Below are 21474 nucleotides of genomic sequence, written 5' to 3'. Positions count from 1 at the left end.
ATTATACATTTCTGCAATCGTGTTCTAATCTGGTTCTTAATATAAATGGCGCATTGCGAATATCCTGATGTGGTGGGCACGGCCTTGACTTTATGTTGGTTGGGCAATGCACGAAAGTCAGTTTTCTCTTTGCAAATACACAATGTTCTGGATCCTACTTCTTGTAACCAAACTGGCATTCAGCTATTACGATGAGATTCATTCATTGATTGGGCCTACAAAGGCTATCGTGACAATGCATATTACTGCATTCGAATGGCATGAATTTCTCCAAACGCAAAAAACAACATTGCGGTGGTCATAAAGTGGACATAATGCACTTTTAAATAAGAACCGAAATTTCAGGTCGTTGGTTTGGCACCGACATGAGTGATAATACAGATGGCGCTGAAGGAGTTAGGTTTGGCCTTTTGGCTGATCTATATGCGTCCACATAATCGGTATCATGATAGATCGGATCCTCATGACCGTGAACGGTGTTAAGGAGCGCATAAGAAAGGGCCTGCAATTTTATTCTCCGGAGCTTACAGAATCGTATTTGTCAAATCCAAACTTTGGAGAGGGTTTACAAGTAACTGTTAGTGTGTTTGAGGGCTTTTCAATTCATATGCGGGACGCTTGAGCGTTGCTCACATCTTGAATTTGTCTGTTGCTGCGCGCCCAGGAGATAATAGATAGGAGCCCGAGTATTTTGCAAAGTTGGGTTGTATTTTTATGTACATGGAGTAGGATGGCGGAGAGTTCAGGTAGCAGACAACAAAACAAGTGAATCTCATTTGGCGATTCATTTGCAACTCGTACCCAACCTTATGATCTCTTCCAAGCAGCAAATACTCTACCTGATGTGACTTCTCAGAAAGGAAGTTCATTTGTTCATGATATATTACAGAGAAGATCGAAGTTGCTTCCAGAAGAAACAAATGGATCCTCGGGTCTACTTAATTCACCAGTTCATATCACAGCTCTGAAATTTGAGAATAAAATTAACCAAGCTCTTCATGGCCTAAAAAATAAAGTCTCAAGAAGCAGAATATAAGTTTGCCCAAGAAAAACTATATTCCTAGAAAGATTTTCTATTGTTCCTCTTTCAGGAGCTAGACATAGCAAACAATGAATTTACAAATGTTTCATCCTCATCCTCTTTGGAAAACTTTGATAATTTGCTTGTAGGTGTTTCAGATCGAGTTGGAAGACTGAGGAAAGAGAGCTGGGACTAAATACTAAACTAGTAAACTATGTTCCAGCCAAAGTATCTCCAGAAAGCAGAGGAATTCGGGCATGCTGCTTGAGTTTGTTTTAGGAAAAACTATTGACATTGAAGCCTGGCAGCTAAACAGGATTACTTGCAAATTGTTGTTCATTTGTTGGAATGAGGAGATAGTCTGCTAGATAAAAAGTGTAAAGTTGGGGTGGCTGAACTTCATGCATGTTTTCATATCTGTTGAAGCAAAAATGAGATCTTACAGAACCAGTCTTCCAGTTTCAACATTTTAGCTTCTAACTAGATGCAGTTTGGATGTTTGATGCGCGGTTTGAGCCATATTCAATCTCATTTTGTGAAATCTCATAAGATCACCATGGTTGATAGCTAAGAACAGTGTGCTTCATGGCTACAACAGTGTGCTCCATGATTTTCTTATGAAGGCTTGATTTATTTGTGGTATGTGACAAATCTATCTCCTTCAGATGTGAGGAGTATCTTGAGCAAAAGGTTATGTAAATTTAGAATCGATTCAGAGATAGTGTATATGTCCTTCAAAAATATACATCAAGAGATGGTGATGCAGGATCCAATGGCTTCAGGTAATGGTAATGAACCACTAGATTCTACTGTAAGGCATAAAGGAAGAATAGATGAACCCTAAAGGTAGGGTAGCATGTGAAATTTTTTAAGCAGTACCATCATCATGACAGAGCAAATCAAGCAAAAAACTTCACCAGCTGCCCTTGCACTAACTGTAAATGTGTTAAACGCTGTGCAGAAAGGTTGAGGCTATTAATCATGCTTATTTACAAGTTGTCCTCATAACCTTGTCCAAAGCATCAATTAGGCATAATGAATTTTTAAAGGCAGAGAGGAAGAGTGTATTTTTTAAATCACACAGCAGTTTCGTAGCGCGCTACGAAACTGCTGTAGGTGATGATTTTAGGCGCAGAGCGGCTATTGTGATACTGTGAGCGGGAGTTGAGAAAAAGAAACACCTGTCTATCAATACCACCTACAGCACATCGGAAACATGGCAGCATTCCATGCCTGGGGTTATTAAAATATTTGGGAACATGCTGCTATACTTTGGGAGAATGTGGGAGACAAAGACCGTGAAAACAGAGCATTCCTCTTGATCAATTAATAAGCATACACGTAACTAGAATCCAAAGCTAGTTCGTTCTGTGTACTCTCCTTCAAAGATACTTCAACCTAAACAGCCAAAGGACATGTGTCAAAAGCCAGAAAAGCATCATGCGACAAGGAGCAAAGATTTAGGATTTTGATTAAATGAAAACCATTTGTGATTTCAGTTTAGACATTTTGTAATTAATAAATTAGTTATGCACTAGATAGGGATAGTCAATAGCCACCTTCGAGGCTCCCCTCATGCTGGAGGAGGAAGCTCGAGGTGGTTAAGCTTGTTTGCCTATATATGGATCAATAGGAGATGTAGAAGGGGTTGGACATTTTATACAAAACAGAGTTATTTGGGCCATTGTAAGACTTGTGACAGTAATAGTAAAACAGTGTTGATTTCTTCTCAAGATTCTCGATGGATTATTGTGGTCAAATATAAGGATGGTGTTTTATATTTTATGTTCTTTTACAGCCTTGTTGTAACACAATCACTCAGAATTCATAATCTTATGCTCTGACTTCCTGTGTGTTTGGCAAGCTGTGGTTTTGATGGAGTATGTTTGACACTTAATGCAAAGAGCCTTGACTTCCATGAAATGATTATGTTTTTCTTGTTTACTTAGTGTATGAGACTCCATAGCCCAATGAGAACCAGTTTGATATGTTTCCAACCAGCTTTTGCTTTCATGACCGAGTAAAGAGTTAGCCATCTGTTGTAGTGAATGATTTTTATCAAGAGTTTGTGAGAGAGCCCTCTCTGATCAAAGAGGCTAAGCTTTGATCTAAAGTTAGGTTGAAAGAGTTACATGAAATCTTGCTTGGTTGCAGCGCTCAGTAGTGATTTTGTGATAACAAAAACCATAGGTAAGTATCCCACTCACTCACTCATATGCATCATTTAATCAAAAGTTGTAAGGGTTATGAGATAGTTGGTTTATAACTGAAAAAGTGTCCAGTTAACTTGGCCACCTTCGTTCCGTCAACACATGCAAAACTAGTTGTCCTCTCACACGTGGCTGCAGTCAACTCAGAGACAGAGGAGGAGTAGGACAAGAAGTGGTTAACTACAGATCTACGAGGTGGGAGCTGATTACGTGGAGTGGGAAATGATGAGGTGGTAGTGGGGACCAATGGTCCAAAAATGGCAATGCACCTCTACTGCTAGCACACCACCTCACCTCGAAACACCATAAAGGGAAATAAAACATCATTTGCATGCATTCATGCATTCTGTTGAAAATGGCAACAAGAAATGCTAAAAATAGAAGTGATAAAAATGGCACTGCTGTAAATAGTAATTCAGGTACCAGTGCTGGATTGAGCAACAAGGAATGAAAAATGGAAGTGCTAAAAATAACATTTCTATTTTTAGTAGTTCAGGATAGATTCCTATTTTAGTCAGTCCCTAAACTAAAATAGTGAAGTAAAATTCAAATTTGATGTCAGTAGCTATTTGTAAAATAATTAATTAATTCATCTTGAGTTAATTAGTTAAGTAAAATCAAACATGAAGTCTATGTGGGGACATGCAACAGTTTCTCCATTAATTGAGGAATTTATCCATTAGTTAAAGAGATAAGGATGAGTTGTAATATTGAGTTATAGTTAGTTGGCTTAGTTAACTGAGTCAAGTCCAGTTAGATTAATTCAAATAGTTTGTTGAATTAATTGTGAGTTCAGTTAGTTAATGCTTGCATGCATGTAACTACTACACTTCAGATAACTGAATAAATAACTCATGCATGTCAGTTCAAAGAAAGACCCAGTGGAGACCAGAGGAGGGATAGTGTACTATTATTTGGATGGATTTTTCCTATAAAGGAAACTCATCTATGTAGAAGGAATCATATCCTTCAGGATTGTGCAGTTACTACTAGGCCAAGTGAGCAGTGTGAGGTGGAAATTCAAATGTGTGGAAGCACTGGACCCTAAGAAAAACTGCACAAGGAAATAGGAGGCTTGGAGGGTAGAGGAGAATGTTTGTGAGAGGCCTTTGACTGTCTATGAGCAACAGAGGGATTATACTGAGAGCTGGTTGGATTCCAAGCTAAGGCTTTGTGTAATTCTATGATTATTTTCCACTTGTATGGTAATACAGAGATTGGGGTTTTAGGCTGAGGCTTTCCCCGAGTTATTTCTTCTATGTTATGTGTGATTGATTTCTCATTCTCAGTTATATCTGTTCTCTTGATCTTTCTCAATTTGATTAAGCTTCCACAAAGTGTTGTAGAAGTAGATCTTGTATTGTGTTTTAGTATATTGCATAATCTGTTGATCTACAGTGGGAATTTCTACATGGTATTAGAGCAAAGGTGATCAAGGTGAAGAACAATATACAAGAAGGAGAAGCTCAAAGTTTATGGTTTCTAAATATAGAAATCAAGTTCTTATCACATCTCAATTTCACCAATGGCGTTCAGCGGTTTAAGACTCGAGTATGCCCTTGATGGCAGCTTGAATTATATAGCCTGGAAGGATCACATGGAGATAGTATTAGAGGATAACAGTCTAAAGTGCTTCATTGATTAAGAAGTCCCCAAGCCGACTGATGCTACTCAACTAGTGGAATGGAAGAAATGTGTGGCTAGAGCAAGGAGAATCGTCCTGGAGGGAGTTCGAGACCATATTGTCTCAAGCCTCCATGGGAAGGAAACACTGTTTTCGATGTGGAAAACATTGAAAGATTTATATCAGAATAGCAGCAATTAAAGGAAGCTGGCATTGAAAGACAAGCTTCATAAGATCAAGTGTGAAAAGGGAAACATGATCTCTACATATCTGAACAAGTTCAGCACTTGTAGGGATGAGCTTGGAAGTGTAGGGATCATGACAGTTGATGATGACATGGTGAGACTTACACTCCCCGGTCTTCCTAAGAGCTGGCATAGCTACCAAGACTCAGTTAACGGAAGAGAAAAACTACCAAATTGGGAATGACTTTGGTCGGATCTGATGTAGGAGGAGATAAGAAGAAGCACACAGAGATGGATCTTCTTCATCCAAAGAGGATGAAGAAAATTGTGCCTTAGTGAGTAAGGAAAATAAAGGGAAGGACAAGGATTCTCATCCCAAATCAAGTTCTTCCCATGGTGGGAAGAAGTTTGACAAATCGAAAGTGCGATGATTTCGTTGTCATGAAGTGGGCCATTTTGCTACAAATTGTCCACTGAGGAAATCCAAGAATGGATTCGTGGAAGGATCAGAAGGTGAGGCACTGGCCTCACAGTTCGAGTTGGATTTCACACATTTTGCATGCATGGTTTCATCCATGGTGGGAAGTGGTTGGTTTCTTGACAGTGGAGCTTCTTTCCACATGACCGACAACAAAAGTTTGTTCAATACCTTGGAGGAGAAGGATCTCCAGATGCAGATCGCGATGGGTAATGATGAAAAGTATAGTGTCTCGGGTGTAGGCACAATTGTTTTTTAGAGGGAGCATGGAGCTCGCATTACCTTAATCGATGTCAAGTATGTTCCAGGATTGAAGAAAAATTTGGTGTCGATCACGATGCTAGAAGACAGAGGCTATTATGTAGTCTTCAGTAAGGGAAAGGTTTTCCTTAGACACATCATCACGAGACAGGTGAAGCAGATCAGTTCACGAGTCAAAAACCTTTATGCTCTTGATGTTCAAGATGCATGCAAAACCTTGAGGAGCAAGGAAACTGATAGAGAATTGGTGGTTGAGAGGGAGAGTACATTACCTCTCAACATGCAGTCCTTGGAGAAGTCTCAGATGATTATGGAGGAGCCATGATTGGTGAAGTAGCTTCAGGAGGTTGTGGAGCAACCACAACTAGGGAAGTTGAGAGGAGACAGAGTGGAGGCATCCACTCATGTAGAGACCTCCAGTAGGGGGAAATTTTGAGCCAGGTGGGTAGAGGGATCACATGCATCCATACCGCTAGGTAGGAGGTGGGGCATTGTGGAGTGACAGTCCCAAGAAGGCTAGAATGGGGGCAAGATCCTTGAGGCACCCAACCTCTTTGATTCGAATTTGCTATGGGAGCCCCGATGAGGAGTAGCAATATTGGCGGATTGGGTAGAGAGATGCAGATGGAGTGGCAGAGAAAGCTACAGTGCAGGAGTCCCAAGACTCTATAGAGCTAGCAGGCTACAACAATGCGAGAGACACAAGAGTATTGCACCAGTGCAAGATGGCACAGAGAGATGTGCAACGGTGTGTGTTATAGACATTTTTGTGCCTTACAACATTGAGCATGAAATGTCCATAAACTAAGGGATCCAAAGTCCCTAAACATGTTGTTCCTACCCCTAGAGGAACAAGGCAAACCAACCACAGCAATTCACAGAAGTTCTCCACCTGAAAACACTCAAAAACAAGCCAATTTTGGATCATGTCAACTGCTCCACTGAGCATCTGCGCTGAATGTCAACTGCTCCACTGTCTACCTGCGTTGAATGTCAACTCCAACAAAGGCTACCTGCGCTGAGCGAGTTTGGACATGTGGCAGAGTCATTCCTCAATGTGTCAATGCCTAGGAAGCTTCCAAAATGACACTTGCATCAAGGAATTCGACTGGTGATGAGTAAGAGGTTCCAAATCTCCAAGTGGAAGCAAGAACCTCCAAGTGGACTCAAGAACTGAGAGAGGGAGAGGACACTAGTCAGATCTCAAGCTGACTCATCCTCTCTCCAAATATCTATATATGGATCTCTCCTCCATGGGATCTAGGGGCTGGAATTTTGTTATTGAAAAGAATTGTTGTTGGTTTGTGGTTGGATCATTGGGTGCTTAATGCTTTGAAGGGAGCTGAAGAAGGAATTCCATTCTGCTGGGAAGGATATGCTGGATTGGAGCCCTATGGGTTGTATCTCTTCCTGAACCCTGTTACTTATCAATAAAGCTATCTTGATTCTTTCCTATATGCTGATGTATTTTGTATGATTTCATTAGTGTATTTGATTTACTTCTAATCCTGAATCATTTATGAATATGTATATTTGCCTTTGTGTTGTGTTCTTCTCTTGTCGCAAGTAGCTGTTCTCTTGTCACAGGTAGCTTTTCTCTTGTGATCTCGTTGGATTCAAGTAGCTGTTCTCTTGAGCAAGCGAGGAGACAAGTAGCTGTGGACACACAAAGAGAAGAGGATCTAGATCGAGGGACAACCGGAAGACAAAGGTAAGTCGGTCGATCTCCCCTCTTTCACATTTCATAAAGGAAGAAATCATAATAGCTGTATTCGTTTGTTGCTAAGGCGCTGTCACACCTTAGGTGGATAGGATCGTCCTGCATAGGCATTTTTCCCCACAACAAATTGGCGACTCCACTGGGGAGAACTTTTTTATTCATTTCATTTGTGTTTCCGTCATTTGTTTACTTCATAGACTTGACAGCAACTATCGAACTGCATCTTTCCCAGATGCAAAGTAGAAAGTTGCTGCTTTGATCCAGTTGTTGGACTTGTCTATGATCTAAACTAGATCCACAAATGATTTGATGATCCTTGTGATAGTCTTTAGTACCCTCTCAAAGCATCCCTCTGTTTATACCTTGCTTGTGTTTCTGATTTGGCTTGAAACAGTTGATTTTTGAGCATTTTGTGACCCAGAAACCAAGGGAAATGAGAGTTTCTCTTTCAGCGCAGGCACTGTGAAGGCAGTCTGCATTTCAACGCAGGTCCCGTGAAGGCTACCTACGTTGAATGTCAACTGCACAGTGTTAGACTTGCGCTGAACCAGTGTGGCTTTGTGCAGCTGGGGTTCTTTGCTGTCTATTGCCCTGTTTTGATCTCTGATTTTTGTAGCCTTTAACCAGCATAGGTACCAGTCAGATAACCCCTTTTCCTTGCTTAGATTCCGCCTCTTTTTGTACAAAAAGACTGTGAATGTTTTTATGTGTTTGTGTCGTCATTTACAGTTTTCCTTTGCATGAGTAAAGTAGTCATCCTGTAGCCTTTGATTCAGATCAGATTTGATAGTGATCTTAGAAGAGAGTTCATTGGCTGTTTTCAGATTGATTATAGATTTAATTTTGCTTATTGGTTTGAATTTGTCTCTTTCAAAGTGTTAAAACAAGTCTTTATTTCGAAAATCGCAAAGTGATTGTAATCTCTTCTACCCTTGTTGATTTCGAAGAAAGTGAACTTGTTTGTATTGATCATTTTAAAAGCAAATTCAAAGTTGTGCAAAAAGCTTTCTTTGTAGGCATTTATACTAAGAAAGTGAAAAACAAACACCTGCATTGTGCATTTTGCATTTGATAGTTTGCATGTTGGATTTAGGGAAAGTGCATTAGAGTGTGCTGATTACTCTTTGAGAAAAGATAGTGTTATTCTTTTCCCTTAGTAGCTAGGATTTTCAAAGTTGAAAGATAATAAAGCTTGCTTATCATCTTAGACTGCATTTAGGAAGTTGTATCATACATCTCGTGGTGAACCTTGAAAGGCAAACTTTAAAAAGATCAACCTAAAATAAACTGAATGAACCTAACAACGCTTTGTAACATAACGCACAACATAGAGGTCTAGGCTAGAGATGTGTTCTGGCGTCGTTAAGCCTAGTGACTGTCGATCTCGTGGAAGGTGGGTGATTCCTCCTGAGGGACGATAGCGCTAGTACGGATTGTGCTCCCACGTACCGTCGCGTATATATTGGGAGACCCCTATAGGCATATATCTTTTATCCTTAGGAAGCCGTGTCGGCCGCCCTACTGATCGCAATGCAGTGAACACAACATTCACGAAGATTGACCGCCCGTAACCTAAAAAGTATTCTGCGGTTTTGCGAAAAGTTTGGCACACCCTCTACCTAGATCTCCAGAGCGGTTTCTTTTGGCCCTTTTCAGACTCTATAACAGAAAAAGTCCATCCGAGCATTTGTCACTTCGGGCTCGTTAAAACATCGAAGGAGACTAGAGTAATCTTTAGCTTTTTCTCGACTCTTTAAAACTGAAAAAGCAAGTTGTGTCTAAAAGCGTCATTAACAATTTATTTTAAACGGAACAATCACCCTTTAATTCCTGCGTTGATCTTTAGGTTGAAAAGATGGAGCACACCAACCAAGGAATTCCTCTTGGTGGAAATCCTAATCCCTTCTCCTCTTGGGGAGATGTTGGTGCACCCCACATGGCCACATTGTCGCTTCCAGGACTGACAATTGGCCTACCAGTTTGGCTCTTTTCAACCAATGTCGTTCAGAATACCTCCATTCCTGAACAGTCAAGTCAACAGTTAGATCAGACAAGAGTTGCCTCCCAGCCTTCAACTTCATCTTCCTCCCCTCCTTCCTCTTCACTTGACGGAACTGGTCGAATTAAAAACCAGGTTCCTAAAGAGAAGAAGGAGAAGAAGAAGAAAGAGAAGAAGAAGAAGGAGCCTAAGGCGATTGGGGACAAACAAGTGTCGTCTAACAAAAGTCCACACACTGCACTCGTAAGGCCTAAATCGCCATGTGTCATATTCCAGGGAGACCACTTCCATAGAGATTGTCCCTGTATCCCCCGGATACTAAGGGACTGGTCCCCCCGTTTGCACAATTCGGTAGCATCGACCTCTGATAGCCATGTCGACTGCTCACTGTCAACTAGTGGGAGTGAAGCTCCAGGACAGAGCGGGAGAGCTAAATTTCCCTGCAGGCTGTGTGAAGGCGATCACGCCATCCACCGTTGTCCCTTCTTAGATGAGGCAAAAAGAGTTCTGGAAGATCGCCCGATTTTACGAGCACATCTCCCTCCTGGATATCAAAGACTCCTGCCAAGTCCCTCGCTAGTTGAGAATCTGGCTGAGCCACTTAGGTGGTCAGCCGAAGCACCTGTCATTGAAGAAGAACCGTCTGGATCCATGCCTGACGAAAGTCAAAAGGTTGATACGGCAGTTGACCCAGTTTTGCCTTCAGAGGCTCCATCTTCGAATGACACCATCACAGAGGAGAATAAAGACGACACCGTCCAGATTCTCTTCATCAACACTGACTCTGATGATCAAGGGGGCAATGCCACCATTCCTTTATCGCAGGAAGGAAGTTCATCGGAGCGATATCCGGCCGTATATTCGGTCCCACCACCAAGCAACCTGGTTGTGTCCTTTGATTGGAACCAACTAGGCAGACCCCAGTTGCCAGCCAGTATACCATTCAGAATTATTTGTCAAATATACAGAATGGTAATGGCTGGCACGATCATTGATGAGGGGGCATCTGTGAGTATCCTTTCCTCTATTGCTTGGAAAGCGCTTGGTTCACCAGCGCTTTTACCTGAGATGAGAAATCTATCAGGTTTTGATAAAGGAACCAGTCGACCTTTAGGGATCCTCCCCAATGTGCCTATAACATTGAAAGGGAAGACCGTTCAAATGAACGTGATGGTCGTTCAAGGACCCTTGGATTATAACCTACTCCTTGGACGAGACTATATATATTGCATGGGAGCTGTAGTCTCCTCACTCTTTAGAGTAATGTGTTTTCCGCATGAAGGAAGAATGGTCAAGCTCGTGGACCAACTTTCGTTTCCCGGATCACACATCGCAAATAGTCATGCACCATCCCTAAATGGTCTATTCATGCAAGAAGTGTCTCAACCCACGGTCCGTCCTCCTGATGAGCGCGAGTAATCCAGGAGGATATGACCGGAACCCAGGGGGCATGCGTCCTGGCCTGCTTCGGCAGGAAAACTTTGGGTATAGAGTAGGTTTCCGCGGGAGAATATGACTAGTCCGTACCCCGTCCGTTATTTGGAAGAAGGGTTGTTCTGGAATAAGATTCTTTTGTAAAAGTTATGTGAGGAGGCGGGGGTCGTCACTCACCTCTGTCTATTTCGGTAGACATTGCTGAGGAAGTGTTTTGTTTGAAACATTAATGAGACAATCTTTGGGTAACCAGAAAGAGGTACCTCTCCGGGTGAAACGAAAGTTTCGATGGCAGAAAAGTAGAGGTAACCTTGAAACTCTGTTTTATACCTGGGGGCATGTGAACCTTTTGGAGTGAAAGCAAGGGGCGACTATTTATTTTTTAAATTTTTAGGTCCTCCCTTTAAACCTGTAGGTCTAACCCTTTAAACTCGTAGGATTAACCGTTTTCGAACTTGCATAAAGAAAGGATGGGGAGCAAAGCTTAGTGAGATGAAGCTCCATAAAAAATAGAATCTTGATGAGACACTCTTATCAAATGACTGGGTAATCAAGCAGTTTTAGCATAAAGTTCATGCTCGTTAAAAAATAAATGCAAGATCCGAGCAGTTTTAACGCAGTCTTCATGCTCGTTAAAAAAATAAATGTAAGCAGTGAGCAGAGTTTCCTCCAGTGTTTAAGCTCATTTTTAACTAAAAAATGAACCTATCCCGGTAAATAACCACTGTGAATGTAATTTTATCAGCCGTTAAAGCCTTGGTCGTGTTTGCACCTGCCACCTCCACTTTTCATTTGGCCGATCGTTCACCCCCATATGATTGTTTACCCATTTTGAGGAACAGCTGCGAAGAGTGATTTCACCTAGCCATCCTTGTGACACTGCCGTGATTGGAAAATTCCAACCTGTACCTGAAATCAGTTGCTATCCCTGTTTATCACTCGTTCCTCAAAAGACGAGTCTTCTTTAAGCTCTTTTCAATTGACTCGTAAAATATGAAAAGATTGCCGAGTTTTGGCCTTCCATCTCATTAAAGGACAGGAAGAGCTATCCCTCCTCTAGATTTTAATCTTTTTGGACCTGAGGGATTATTGCACAAAAAGGTCGAGCGCTTGTTTTATTCAGCTTGTTAAAGTTATCGAAAACTCATCCCTTCTGTATTGTTTTATACTTTTTCGGACTTAAGGGATTAGATGACGAAAAAGGAATTTTGGAGTTAACTTTATGTACCTTTTCAGACTCTCTAAAAATGAAAAGGACCGAGTTATCCTTGTCGTTAGACTCGTTAAAATTGTTAAATAGCGACAAACTTGTCTTTAGACGAGAACGAGTTTCACTATCGCTAAGCTCGTTAAAACATAGAGATGGGCTTGCCTGAAGGGCAGGTTATAGAACAAGCATATGTTATCCTCCTCAAGCTTGACAAAAATAAAGAGGTACTGGTCAGCAATGACTGGGGAAAAATTGGGAGAAAATCAAGAAAACTTTGATGGTAGCAGGTCGCTCTTGAACATGACACTTTTCCTCCGTATCACAATCGGGTTGGGTTGTTTCATTCATCGGTCACATCACCATGGTCTCGCCATACCATCCATATTTGGGGTAATGCTACCGATCCATCGCATCAGTGTCGCCATATGTTCAAGAGAAGTCGTTCAGAAAGAGTCAACCGGGTCCCATCCACTACCATACATTATCCTTCATCCATTCATGACCGCCGCCCTGAATCATATGTCACAGATCGTTTTCACCTCCATTAAAATCATTAGCTCTGTTCCGTGTCACCGATGTGGGATTCATTAAGGCCCTCCTGTGACGGATCGCTTCTTGTCGACATCAGCTCATTATCCAAGAAGTTGGTCTAGGAACAACCCCTTCAGTACTTTGAAGCTTGCATGCCTCAATGGCAAGTTTCTCACTTCCGGCGACAGGTATACATCAATGACCTTCGACCAGAAGATTTTGCGTGGTGTTCGACGCCAAGTCCTTTATTCACACCACGTAAATTGTACTGCAGTACCTTGAGGGTCATTATCATTATCGGTGATTCCTCTCGCGCTTGTTAATGGTTTACATCATTGACCGGTAATCAAGCGATGTCTTTCCATGTTCGACTTCAGCGCAATTCTCACATGGATCAACTTGTACTTAGAGTGAAGATCAAATGAGTTTGAAGACCCCAGATCTAATTTCATCCATCCGGGCTGCGATATATTCAGGAGAAATAAAGACATTTGACATGTACATCATTGCAGCAGATGATCATCCTACTCAAAGGATGATAATTTCACCAAAATTATCAGTCTACCATCAGACAATCGTCTGTTCTATGTACAAAAATGAATTTATAAAGCTGAGCATGGGAATGCCCGCCTCAGCTAGATCATGAAAGCAGTATGAATCATAATGTATTGTATTGTATTTTATTACAGGTCTCCTCCCAGCAGATGGATGAACTTCGGACCCTCCTGGATAAAGCATTTCACCCGATAAACGGCCTCATACTTTAGGGGGCAACTGTTATAGACATTTTTGTGCCTTACAGCATTGAGCATGAAATGTCCATAAACTAAGGGATCCAAAGTCCCTAAACATGTTGTTCCTACCCCTAGAGGAACAAGGCAAACCAACCACAGCAATTCACAGAAGTTCTCCACCTGAAAACACTCAAAAACAAGCCAATTTTGGATCATGTCAACTGCTCCACTGAGCATCTGCGCTGAATGTCAACTGCTCCACTGTCTACCTATGTTGAATGTCAACTCCAACAAAGGCTACCTGCGCTGAGCGAGTTTGGACATGTGACAGAGTCATTCCTCAATGTGTCAATGCCCAGGAAGCTTCCAAAATGACACTTGCATCAAGGAATTCGACTGGTGATGAGTAAGAGGTTCCAAATCTCCAAGTGGAAGCAAGAACCTCCAAGTGGACTCAAGAACTGAGAGAGGGAGAGGACACTAGTCAGATCTCAAGCTGACTCATCCTCTCTCCAAATATCTATATATGGATCTCTCCTCCATGGGATCTAGGGGCTGGAATTTTGTTATTGCAAAGAATTGTTGTTGGCTTGTGGTTGGATCATTGGGTGCTTAATGCTTTGAAGGGAGCTGAAGAAGGAATTTCATTCTGCTGGGAAGGAGATGCTGGATTGGATCCCTATGGGTTGTATCTCTTCCTGAACCCTGTTACTTATCAATAAATCTATCTTGATTCTTTCCTATATGCTGATGTATTTTGTATGATTGCATTAGTCTATTTGATTTACTTCTAATCCTGAATCATTTATGAATATGTATATTTGCCTTTGTGTTGTGTTCTTCTCTTGTCGCAAGTAGTTGTTCTCTTGTCACAGGTAGCTGTTCTCTTGTGATCTCGTTGGATTCAAGTAGCTGTTCTCTTGAGCAAGCGAGGAGACAAGTAGCTGTGGACACACAAAGAGAAGAGGATCTAGATCGAGGGACAACCGGAAGACAAAGGTAAGTCGGCCGATCTCCCCTCTTTCACATTTCATAAAGGAAGAAATCATAATAGCTGTATTCGTTTGTTGCTAAGGCGCTGTCACACCTTAGGTGGATAGGATCGTCCTGCATAGGCATTTTTCCCCACAACAGTGCGAGATGCATGGAGATGTTGCAATAGATCAAAGGTTAGAGAGGGAGCACTTTTCAGTGGCAGAGGGAGCTTCAGCATCTGATTATGTTTCTAGCCCAACAAAGACGTCAATTGGGAGTTTTTTTGTTTCTAGAGTTGCTGGAGCAACCACACTTGGAAGAAGTGTTGCATGCAGGACATTTAAAGGTTTAGGATCAGGTTCAAGTTGAATGCCTTTGTTGTTGAGAGGGAGTGTTGAAAATTACAATAATAAATGCTAAAAATAGAAGTGCTAAAAATAACACTGCTATAAATAGCAGTTCAAGTACCAGTGCTAGATTGAGCAACAAGGAATGAAAAATGGAAGTGCTAAAAATATCATTGATATTTTTAGTAGTTCGGGATAGATTCCGTGAAGTAAAATTTGAATTTGATCTTTGGAGCTATTTGTAAAATAATTAATTAATTCATCTTGAGTTAATTAGTTAGGGAAAATCAAACATGAAATCTATGTGGGTACATGCAATAGTTTCTCCATTAATTGAGGAATCTATCCATCAATTAAAGAGATAAGGATGAGTTGTAATATTGAGTTGTAATTAGTTGACTTAGTTAACTGAGTCAAGTCCAGTTAGATTAATTCAAATAGTTTGTTGAATTAATTGTGAGTTCAGTTAGTTAATGCTTACATGCATGTAACTGTTGTACTGCAGATAACTGAATATTCTCTCATAAATAACTCATGCATGTCAGTTCAAAGAAAGACCCAGTTGAGATCAGAGGAGGGACAATGTACTATCAGTTTGATGGATTTTTCCTACAAAGAAAACCCATATATGTAGAAGGAATCATCCCTTCAGGATTGTGTAGTTACTACTAGGCCATGTGAGCAGTGTGAGGTGGAAATTCACATGTGTGGAAGCACTGGACCCCAAGAAAAAATGCACAAGGAAATAGGAGGCTTGGAGGGTAGAGGAGAAGGTTTGTGAGAGGCCTTTAACTATCTATGAGCAGCAGATGGATTATACTAAGAGATGGTTGGCTTCCCAGCTAAGGCTTTGTGTAATTTTGTGACTATTTTCCACTTGTATGATAATACAGAGATTGGGGGTTTAGGCTGAGGCTTTTCCCGGGTTATTTTTTCTATGTTATGTGTGATTGATTTCTCATTCTCAGTTATATGTGTTCTCTTGATCTTGCTCAATTCGATTAAGCTTCTGCAAAGTGTTGTAGAAGTAGATCTTGTATTGTGTTTTAGAATATTGCATAATATGTTGATCTATAGTGGGAATTTCTACACATTCCACCTCCTCGAAACTCTCTCACTCAAATCGCTCTCGTAAATATGGCCACGCACCTAAGGCAAGGATCCATCATTTTGCATAGGAATTCCTAAAGGAGCATGCACAGGAACTCCTATAGGATACAATCTACAAGATCAGTATGTAGGATAGGCAGAGAAGATTTCAAGAGGAGATATCACGAGAATTGTCCACTGCCACCATTCTAAAGAGGTAGGCTCTAAAATTCTATCCCCATTTAAAAGAAAATGAACCAGAAATACTCTAAAATCTAGTGAATTTAACAACTGCGAGGGTGAATTACATACACAATCAACTTTGATTTCCTCCTGAATTAAAAAAAATTGTGTCAACCCTCTCATTTCCTCCTCAAGACTCACAAGCAAGATGACAATAAGGTTTAATAGGAGAGAGTCCACAAACGCTGTGACGATACAATAGCACCCCTAGGTGCTTGACATCTTTACAAGACACAACTGGATGGGGTTTTTCAAAAAATTCACAGGGTATGATGATGAGGTGGCTCGAGAATTTGCTCACTCCCTCACTCCACACAGCAGAATCCATGCCACTGTTTTAGTTAGAGGCCTTACTATAGATCTCACCCCGGAGCTCATCAGTAGGGTCACCACACTTCCCCTAGGAATTCCATGGAGAAATGAAGACAAAGGAGATAGTCGGGTGGCAAAAAGGAAATTCTTTTTAGAAGGTGAAGAAGCCACAAAGGATAAAAATGGAGTAAGAAGGGACAGTCTGCCATACCCATGGAGTGAGGTAGGCTACCAAATCATCAAATATATCTCATGTGAGGGTCAATGCTCAAATTTTAACACATCACAACTCTTCCAAAGCCCTCTAGCATGTTAGAGAAGTGCTCAGTCAAATTTACTAGTTAAAAGAAATTTAAATTTTGATTTTTACAAGTTTTTTAAAAAAATTAAATAATATTATAAAATGTTATATGAAGGGTTGTCTGTTCGTAGGACATTTCAAAACATTTCAAAGATCATTCATGCTGAATAGTTTCATGCATGCGACAGTAGTGAGATAAAAATGAAAACTGAAATAGTGCTAGGACAAGCTAGTATACATGTAAATGACAGCACGCGTTCAAAGAAATCTAGCAAACAAAACGCACATAAGTGAAAACATAAAAAGTGACAGAAATGTTGAAAAAGACAAGTTGAGGCCACTTACCCGTGAATAGCTAAGATGGATGTATCGAAGAGTCTTGGATGTGTTGTGGGATATCAGAGCTCCAAGATCGATGTGAAAGAATGAGATCTGGTGCATGAAATAAATAATTTTGAGCTCATGAAGCGCATGCCACAAATCTAGGAAAGAGCGACAATTCGAGGAAAGTTCCTAAACAAACTTTGCATGTAACCTCCAGTTGCTAAAAATAGCTCCCTAAATCATGGGATGCCTTTTACATGTTTCCTTTTGTTATTCCGAGAAAAAATAAGCCATGCATCCAAGTCAAATTTTCTTTGTCCCGAGTGGAACTGGTCAACCCAACTGCTCATGCTTGAAGTTGTCGAACTGCTGGAAGGAAATGCACATTTCTGGCTGGGAGCTAGGTTGGCTACCCAGGAGATTTGCATAATTTCTAGGCAGAGAAGTTGACTGCTACCCAGATTTGTGAAAATTCTGGGCTGAGAAGCCCTATTTGGGAAAATTGTGCAATTTTCACTGTTAGGGTTGACTGGTAGAATTGTGCAATTCTGGAGCCCAACAGGCTGCCAGACAGGAGTGTACAATTTTTGGAGGGAAGGTTGGTTCCCCTCCATAATTACACAATTTCTTGGGGGATTTTCTCATCCTGTAGCTGGACCAAATATCGATCAACAACTTGTGAGGGAAATGCATCAAGCTGTGATCGACATGCTGCCTTTGTGCAAGAAAAAAACTGAACCTTGTGTACTTGATGAAGCAAGACAAGGTGTTGTGAAACGTTGGTAGGGAGGCTCCAAAAAAAAGCTGAGGCAAAATTTTGGAGGGTGGTTGTAGCCGCTACAACAACACGGTTGCAAATATTTTCAACCAGCTGTTAGTGGAAACCAAAAGCATATACATGGCTAAAAAATGTGCTCTTTGTCACTCGTGAAAACACATATAAAATTTTCCACAAATGACTTAGTGAAAAATAATAAATAAAATGTGGAATATCACATGTAAATACATACCATGCATAGCTCCCCCTAAGCTCAATATAGCTCCAATAGATAGGATGATCATGTGGACCTGAATCTGCAAGAGGCTCGAATGAACTCATATAATGTTTTTGTAACAACTTGTCATATGTTTCCCCTGAGGTTATGAACCTCTCATTAATTTTCCAGTCCTCTATAAATATGCATGAATAATCATGGACTGTAGGAGGGAATCCTCTTCACTAGTTGAAGAGTTTTTGCTCCTCCTTCCTACATAAGATCTTGGGATGCTTCTTATCCTCATTCATCCACTTTTTCTCTTGATTCATTATTTTTGTGCTAGATCCTCTTGTTTTTTTTTCTTTTGACAATTTTTGTTTGAGTAACAGGTAAATAAACAATTTCTTGTCATATGGCCAAATATATGCCATATATAACACTCCACATGGCCAAGAGGGTCAACTCTTCTTCTTCTCAAGCTAGTTGTAAACCTTGCATGAAATGTGTCTCTCCTCCAATGATTAGACCTGCAACCTATTGCCTGATGGACAAACAAGTGACATGAATAGAATAACCATTAAAATCATAAATATACTTGTTAGCCATTCTCCTTGGCTACTTATATTGCTGAAATATCTATTGATTTTGATTTTACATTTTTCTCCGGCAATTAGTTGCAATATGCCCAAACTTGAGATAATTTTTATATTCTACATTATGCACAAAAGGAACAAAAGGACTTTGATTCCTTTGAAACTTTACAAATTTGTCATGATCATCTCTAGGAGCAAAAGATATTATGAATGTAGGTGCTCCTTGAGACTTTCTTTTCTGCTGTTGGTTTTGTTACTTGATTGGATTCTAGTTCTGCTTCTTATTTCCTTGGATCTCACTTTTGTTGTTGGTGTTCTTTTGTATAGGTTTCTTGGATTCTTCTTTAGTGTTCTTTCCCGCATGCAAACTAGATTCACGCCTTTGAAATCCAAGACCATATTTATCCAATGGTGATCTTTGAATCTCAAGAAAATTATCTAAGATTATGGTACTATTCTCCATCTTCCATTGCTTTCTCAAGGAAACCACTTTAGCTTCTAATTTATCAACCTCTTCTACACTCAACTGGTATTTCTTTCTCATTCCTTCCTCAATTTTTCTGACTCTGCCAACTTAATCCTTAAGCTAAAAATATATTCCTTGAGATTTTCCTCGTTATCATCATAGATCTGCAATAACTTTTCTTTATCATTGCATGTAGTTTTTAGTCTAGTAATCTTAGCTCTAAGAACCTTAACATTATCCGCGTCTTCACTAAGTAATGCAAAAAGATCAAAATGTGAATCCTCAAAATTGTAACTCAAAAGAAAATCATTAGAATTTATACCTTTGGATTCATTTTTCTCAAATACCTTTGGTTCTTGATATTTTGATTTTTGCACATTATTTGTTGAAACGATTGCACTAGGATGTTAGGTCCCTATAATACTAGTGTAATCCATCATTATTATTAGCAAAAGCCTCTTATTGTATTGTTGTGCCCATTTAATCCTCATGTTGTTATTATTGTGCCCCATAGAAGCCCACTATTGTTATTGTTGTTTCTGTACAATATAATTGTTATTTAGGCTTTTATTATATTGGCGCCCCTTAGACTCCTATATAGAAAGGAGGTATTGTCATTTGTATCATCCAAGAATTTTCATTTGTCTAATGTAAACGAGGTTTCCCCCTCGAAAAGGCTGATTTTTAAGTCGTTTATCTATCTATTCTTCTATTTTGTGAGCTGGTTGCATAGCATTTAGTATCATAGCTTTCAATTCTAGGGTTTCGCTATTCAAACAGATCTTGTCTCACTATATTTTCGGAAATATGAGCTGAGAAAATTAGGGTTCTTTTAGGCTCCCAAATTCCATCTGAAACGGGTCATCATGGAATTTTAGCTATAAATATTTTCCTACAAATCATCATATGCTGAAATTAAAACCTATTTGAGTTGAAATCATGTGCCACCTTTTGTACAGATTTCAAAACTTGGTTCAGTATATTTTCGGAGATATGATCCAAGGAAGTTAGGGTTTTTGCAGGCTCCCAAATTCAATCTCAAACATGTCACCTTGGTAAAATCATTATAACTTTTTCTCTGAGCATCAAATTGCAATTTTGTAAATAGTTACAAAATGAGGATGGACTATAGTTCTCTGTGAATTGTTTTTAGGTTCAAAGGTTGAAAAAATGACATGTGGCACTTCATACAAGTTCGCTCTATTGAACCCATCTATAATCAAGTCATCATGAGATATTCGACATAACTCTTTCTTCGAGAATCCAATATGGATCAGACTTGTGGGGTTAGAAAGAGGATGGATAGGGCTATCACAAGACAAAATTTCATACATTGGAGATCTGAAGTTAGAGGTATACAACAAATTCAATATAGAGCTCCTACAAAGAGTAAAAAAAAGGTGTGTAGTATTTTTTAAAAAATTTCATAAGTTTGGTTTGAAAATTTAGTTTCAAGTTATTCAAAGCGTACAATGAAGCATATTTATCATTAATTGATGCCTCGAAGAAAGAAAATGGAAACAACTAGTAAGCAACCTGAAATATGTAGCATTAATCATGAAGAAGAGTAAGAAATGCTACATGATATATCAAAATTATGAGACCAAGTGCAACAAATTTCACTCTCACAAAAAGTAACAAAAGCTAAGATGGAGGGTTTAAAGAAAGGTGTGGAAGCTAAGATGGATGGCATGGAAGCTAATATGGATGGTTTAGAAGTAAACATTGAAGATTTCAAGAAAGACATGGAAGGTTTGAAAGGAGGTTTGGCAAAGTTGCTACAAGAAATTCTTCCTAATGGCAAAAAGGTAGTAGAGGAAACTCATGATGAGAACAAAAGAAATGTTAGTCATGATTTCATAGACTCTAACATTGGATTGAAGACCCACTATGTTCCAAAGATCGATATGAGGAAGTTTTATGGCAAGGATCCCATAACATGGATACTACAGATGGAGCAATATTTCGATCTCCATAATGTGAAAAACACACAAAAGGTATGCATTGCGACTTTATATTTGGAATCCAATCAATTTGTATGGTATCGATGGATTTTCTCTCGTAAACAAATTTTCAATTGGGAAATTTTTATAGAATAAATGATAACACATTATGAGGATACAAAAAGAAACACCTTTTTTAGCCAATTGATAAATCTCAAACAAAAGGGTTCAATGGTGAAGCACATTGTGGACTTCCAAAAATTGAATATAAAGGTAAAAGATATTCCATAGGAGTATAGGATTGATGTGTTGATAGGTACTTTAAAGGATAACATCCAACATGAGGTTTTCCTTTGGGAACCTGATTCATTAGAGAAGGCATTCAGGTTGGCAATAAAAATTGAAAGAAAAATTATGGCAACAAGGAAGCCTACCACTCAAAACTATAAAGATGAAGTGTTTCTTCCCCTAGCCTTCCACAACCTACAAGGTTTACA

The 21474-nt window shown here is 39.8% G+C and overlaps 1 pseudogene; it reads left to right on the top strand.

The window, feature by feature from the left end:
- The first annotated feature begins 445 nt into the window (after positions 1 to 445).
- Positions 446 to 21474, top strand: part of LOC149255810 (shikimate O-hydroxycinnamoyltransferase pseudogene) — an 83783-nt pseudogene continuing 62754 nt past the window's right edge.

Source organism: Pinus tabuliformis, chromosome 7 (assembly GCF_031772625.1).
Source record: "Pinus tabuliformis cultivar Carrire ecotype Pingquan chromosome 7, CPIR1, whole genome shotgun sequence".
NCBI classification, from domain to species: Eukaryota; Viridiplantae; Streptophyta; class Pinopsida; order Pinales; family Pinaceae; genus Pinus; species Pinus tabuliformis.
This window is presented reverse-complemented; position numbering and strand designations above follow the sequence as displayed.